A 6,552-nucleotide genomic window follows, 5' to 3' on the forward strand; every position below is an offset into this window, starting at 1 on the left:
ATCAAAAATGAAAGAATCAATGGTTTTAAGCTTCAGTCATCTCAAGTGAAAGTTCTGGCCTACGCGGACAACATTGCGATTTTTTGCAGTCATAGGCAAAGTCTTCAAGAAGTCACAAATATTGCAAGAAAGTTCTGCCAGCAAACAGAGGGTCAAATCAACTGGGAAAAGAGTGTCGGCTTTTGGCATGGGCGCTGGGATATTACGCCATCTCATTTTGCTAACCTGCAATAGACAACAGTCCCTGCAAACTACCTAGGTGTGCCCCTTGAGCATTATTACAGGAGCGCAGAATATTGGGACGTAGTTATACGCCAAGGATAAGGGAGAAAGCGCTAGGCTGGCAGGGCCAAAACCTATCCATGTTTGCTAAGGCTACTGTCTGTAACCTTTTTTTAGTGGCCAAAGTATGGTATGTGCTGCACTTTTTGTGCATGTCTCGTGCGAACGTTCAGAAAATGCATAGGGTGTTCGCGGTGTACATTTGGGGCTCCTGTTGGGAGAGGGTAAGTCGGACCAATTTGTTTCGGTCTGTTCGACAGGGAGGTCTTGGACTCGCACACTTGTTTGTTCGGCAACTTGTTTCCCGTTTCATGTTCTTGAGGGACCAGGAGAACCCTTTCTTACGTTCAATGATGCAAGTACGACTAAGAAGTGTGCTTCCAGATTTTATTGTATCTAGTGTGAGCGAATTAAATGGAAGAGTCAAGCGATATACAAAAGAGGTGGTAGCCTCATTTCATTTTTTAACGGCGCGATTGTCGTTGAAGTATCTAAGTGTTGTAACAAGAAAGATCCTTTACAAAGATTTGATTGATGTCATGTTGCCAGTTCCCGTGTATAGATCTATAAACTATGGAGGTCCGGGAAATGATGTTTTAAAAAGAGTTAAGCGGATGCCTGTGAAACCTGGTACGAAGTCATTCTTTTTTAAGTTACACACTAATACTATCCCAGTTAAAACGTGGCTTGCTGAAAAGGGCATATTCGTGCCATGGACAACAAATTGTCTACTGTGCAAAAAGCCAGCAACACTCGAGCATGCGTTCATAGATTGTTGGGACGCGATATTTTTTTGGGATGTGATGCAAAGAACGCTGAAAAAAGAATTACCCATAACTCCTATTGGCATAAGATACTTACCCGTAGACAATGAAAACGGCATACCTTACGATATGATCATGCTACTTGGCCTCCATAGTTTGTGGAGAACACGTATGGCCGTCAGACACGCTGACGTTAACACGCGATCGGCAAGGGAGAATTTTGTGGAAAATGTGTGCTACATACGCGATGTGTATCGAGTACAAGCTGAACCACCTCACCGGATCAGCGTATTTGATGAACTGTCAAAAATCAAGAAATTTTAATGCCTTATGTCAACCAAAGTATGCTGACAATTTTTTAACCACACATTTGTATCTGGTTGTTGAAATAAAAATTCTAAAAAAAGATAGCTCAGTTGGTAGAGCGGTGGACTGTAGGAGCGCTATTGCAGAAACAGTTATCCATAGGTCGCTGATTCGTATCCGGCTCGACGGACTTTTTATTTCAAGTCAAGGCTTACTTTTTATCACCAACACTGTTGATAGATTCCCGCTCTTTTTATGGGAGGGGGCGGGATATTGATAAGGACACACTTTTTACGTAACGTCAGCCTTGATCTACCTCAAGCGTGCGATAAATGAATGCACTAAATGCGATCGGAAGGTGTTGCCTATCAGCTTTGTCGATATCTCAGTGGGTTGAGCGGTGGACTGTAGGAGTGCTATTATAGAAACAGCTATCCATAGGTCACTGATTGGAATACGGCTCGATTGACTTTTGATAGCGAAGCTGTTTAAGCCAGCCGTAATTTGTGGTGCGTGCCAAGAAACTGCCGCGCCGTAGCCATGGCCACCCGGAGGAGGAGGCGGAGACACGCCGTCTCCTTATCGCCAGCTCTCTGCCTTCCCGATCCCCGCGTCTCTTCTCTCCGCGGCGCTCTGAGCCAGGAGAAAAAGAAAAGCGAAAGCTTGTACTAGGCCGCGCAAAAGTCAAGACAAAGCAAATCTGGCCCATTGATATCGAGCGGCTAGCCTCCATTGTGTTAGGCGTCGGTGAGCAGTGGTGTCCTTGGTACTGTGCCAACCTTTACTGCCTGCGTTTGCGGCATGCCGGGGGCGCTGTAGCTCGTAGGCGCCGACGCGTCCAGCGCTAGTCACGCGAAATGTCGCGAAAGGGAAGGTCCCTCCGAAAAGTATCGCTCGAGAATACCTTCCTACATGCGTAGTTAAGTTAAACCAAGACCTAGCAGTAGCAGCCAGTAAGCTTCGCTGTGCGTCAGCTTTGCGCGAAAGAGTGCAAACTTGCGTGAATTTTTATTTCTAGTCATGGCTTACTTTTTATCACTAGCACTGTTGATTACTTTCCGCTCTTTTTTATGGGTGGTATTGATCAGGACACATTTTCTACGGAGCGTCAGGCTTGATATGCCTCATGCGTGCCATTATTGAATACACGAAATGCGATCGGAAGGTGTCGCCCATCAGCTCCGTCGATAGCTCAACTGGTAGAGTGGTGGACTGTAGGAGTGCTATTGGAGAAACAGATACCCATAGGTCACTGGTTCGAATCCGACTCGACAGACTTTTTATTGCGTGTCATGGCTTACTTTTTATCACCAGCACTGTTGATAACTTCCCGCTCTTCTTTTGGGGGGGGGGGGTAATGATAGTGACGCGTTTTTTACGTAACGTCAGCCTTGATATACCTCAAGCGTGCGATAAATGAATGCACTAAATGCGATCAGAAGGTGTCGCCCATCAGCTCCGTCGATATCTTAGTTGTTAGAGCGGTGAACTGTGGGAGTGCTATTGGTGATGATGATGATGATTAGTTGGGTTTATTGGCGCAAGGGCCAGATGTGGCCAAAGAGCGCCAAGGCGATGATAATGGCGTGTCAGTGGTACATGAATAGTGAATTATGAGGCGTGGATGAGGCGTGGCTGTAAAGGGGCCTGAAATAGTCGCTGTAAAGAGCGTAAAATCTACATGTAGTAAGGTTATGACAATGATCAATGACGCTTACTATGAAATGAAGAATGCGCTGAAAAAGGGTGATAAGATATTCAAGTGATTTCAGATGTAGTAATTGACAAAAACACTACTGCCTAAACAGAACCCTTGAACCACATGGGCCTGGAGGCAGGTGCTATACTGAACTACTGTCACAGCGGCATCCTCTGGAGAGAGGATGCGCTACGAATTTATTGGGCTTATGACATGTAGGACAACATCGTTCAAGAATTCGAGGACTGCTTTAGTTGTAAAAAGTGGTTCTTTACCGAGAAACATGGAGGGATGGAGCGGGACACAATAGCTGTATGCAAGAGGAAAATGTTTTCTTCTCTCTGTTTCGGCTTCCCGACACTCCAGGAGGACATGAAGGACGGTCAGCCTCTCACCACATCGACCACAGGTTCAAGGCTCGTTACCAGTCAACAGAAAATTGTGAGTACCATATGTGTGTCCTATTCTGAGACGACAGAATAGGACATCAGTTCGTCGTGTTTTTGTTGCACAGGGCCAGAAACCTAACTGTGGTTTAATCAAGTGGAGCTTATTATTTGTTTCGGCGTCCCACAAGCGTTGCCAATGGTTTCGCAGTTTCGTTCGCAAAAAAGGACTGAGATCTGTGGCAGTAATAGCAGCGGTAAGATTAATAGGTTGAGATGTAATTGATGTGGCCACTTTGTCTGCCAGTTCATTACCCTCAATGCCTCTATGGCCAGAAACCCAGCATATTGTCACATGTCTACCAGATGAATAAATATTGCACAGGTATGTGTAAAGCTCAATAAAAACAGGATTTTTGTGTATTCTTATAGACATTAGTGCATTCACGACACTTAAGGAGTCCGTGAATATTATTGCATTCTGTTGTTTTAATTTCTTAATGTGTTTAACCGCAGGCAGCACTGCATAGGCTTTTGCAGTAAAGATGCTTGTATAAGGGTTCAATACGTCCTATTGAGAGAAAGAGGGGCCAATTGCCGCGTAAGATACGCCAGCGTGCGACTTTGATGCGTCGGTGTAGAATTCAGTACACGAATACTGGGATTGGAGTTCACGGAAATGCATTTGAATTTCGAGGTCTGCTGCGTACTTTGTGACTTTTACAAAATATATATCGCACTTTATCGGTTGCCACTCCCAAGGAGGTGGCAGTTTAGCTGGAGGCATTATGCGATGTTCGAGGAGTGGGACATCGATTTCAACGCTCAGCTCTCTCACATGCAGTGAAAAAGGCTGTCTCACAGAGGGTAGATTGTAGAAAAGTGTAGTACACGTCAAATCGTTAATGGTCTTAAAACACGGATGTTCGTGATTAGAGTGTACTTTGAGGATATATGTGAAACTGGTGTATGATCTCTGCAGATGGAGTGACCATTCATTCGATTCTACATATAAGCTTTTGTTCTGAAAGCACCGGTTGCCAGGCAGATACCTAAATGGTGAACGGGATCTAGCATCTTTAGTGCGCTTGGGGCGGCAGAGTGATATACTACAGCCCCATAATCTAGTCGTGAACGAATCATACTCTTATAAAGGTTCAATAGACACTTCCTGTCGCTGCCCCATGTTGTGTGAGATATAATCTTCATTAGGTTGATTGTTTTTAGGCATTTGGTTTTGAGATATATGATGTGCGGAATGAAAGTTAGCTTAGAGTCAAGTATGATGCCTAAAAACTTGTGGTCTTTGTTCACAGGTATTTGCTGTCCACACAGTCCTACACAAGGATCTGGGATCAGGCCTCTCTTTCTTGTGAAAAGAACACAAGAACTTTTGTGGGGGTTAACTTTGAACCCGTTTTCGTCTGCCCACTTAGACACTTTGTCCAACCCCTGCTGTACCTGTCTCTCGCACACGGCCAGGTTACAGGACTTGAAGCCCATTTGTATATCGTCCACGTAGACAGAATAAAAAATAGCCGGTGGTAATGAGGCACGAAGTGTGTTCATCTTCACGATAAACAGTGTGCAGCTGAGCACGCCTCCCTGGGGTACACCAGTTCCCTGTATAAATGGACGCGACAGTGCATTACCTATTTTAATCCAGAATGTGCGGTTGTGTAGGTAGCTTTCAATAACAATTAACATATTACCGCGGATGCCCATTGCCGACAGATCACGTAGTATTCCGTAACGCCAGGTCGTATCGTACGCCTTTTCCATATCGAGAAACACGGATAGGAAGTATTGTTTATGTATGAAGGCATCACGAATGTTTGCTTCGATACGCACGAGATGGTCGGTTGTAGACCGTCCTTCTCTGAAGCCGCACTGATATGGATCAAGGATTTTGTTTGACTCAAGGAAGTGTAAAAGGCGACGATTTATCATTTTTTCAAAGAATTTGCAGATACAACTTGTGAGGGCTATTGGGCGGTAACTTGTTACTAATGTGGGGTCTTTACCTTGTTTCAGAATCGGAACGACAACGGATTCTTTCCATGCATGCAGTAGGTGGGTACCCGGCAGCCCATATAGCATTGAAGAGTGCGAGTAGCGTTATTTGGCTATCACTGTGAATGTGTTTGATCATGTCGTACATTATCCTGTCGGGTCCAGGTGCAGAGCTCCGACATGCAGTCAAGGAGGCTCTCAAATCTGCCATGTTAAAAGGCATGTTAAAGGGTTCGTTCTGTCTGCATTTGCGGTCAATAGCCTTGCGTTCTGCGATTTGTTTGTGCTTTAGGAATGCCTCGGAATAATTATTCGAACTAGACACGCGCTCGAAGTGTTCGCCAAGAGCGTCAGCTTGGTCTTCCAAGCTGTTCACTTCGTCGTTCACTAGCGGCAACGGATGGATTTCTTTTCCCTTTAGCCTCATTAGCCTGTCCCATACTTTTGCCTCTTGAGTATACGAGGTGATACCTGAGAGAAACCTCTCCCAACTTGCCCTCGTAGCCTGTCTTCGCGTCCTTCTTCCCTGGGATTTAACATGTTTAAATTCTATTAGGTTTTCAGCTGTAGGACATTCACGTAGTTTGCCCCAAGCTTTATTTTGTCTCCTTCGTGCCTGTCTACAATCGTTATTCCACCAGGGGACCCGTCTTTGAATGAAGTGCCACATGTTTGAGGGATGAACTTCTCAGCGGCGTCAATGATAAAAGCAGTAAAATATGATAGGGCATGATCTACAGTAAAATTATTTATAAAATCTCGTGATAAGTACGTGGATTCCCTAAAGCATTCCCAGTCAGCTGAGGCCAGTTTCCAGCGAGGGACATGGGGAAGAGAGTCATGTTCGGTTACTACCCTATTGAAAAAAATGTGAACGAGAATGTACGAGAAATAGTGTACGCGATTATTGCTCCGTAGACTGTGCGAGAAACTCGTTCAGTCTGCGAGAACTCGTTGAGTCTACGAGAACCTCGTACAGTCTACGCAGCAATCATCGCGTACATTTCTCGCACACATGTACGAGTTCGCGTTCTTGTCACTGAACGAGATTCTCGTACATTATGAACGAGTTCGTTTCTACGAGCTGAGTGCGTACAAGATG

This window comes from Dermacentor silvarum, chromosome 1 (genome assembly GCF_013339745.2).
Source record: "Dermacentor silvarum isolate Dsil-2018 chromosome 1, BIME_Dsil_1.4, whole genome shotgun sequence".
Taxonomy (NCBI): Eukaryota; Metazoa; Arthropoda; class Arachnida; order Ixodida; family Ixodidae; genus Dermacentor; species Dermacentor silvarum.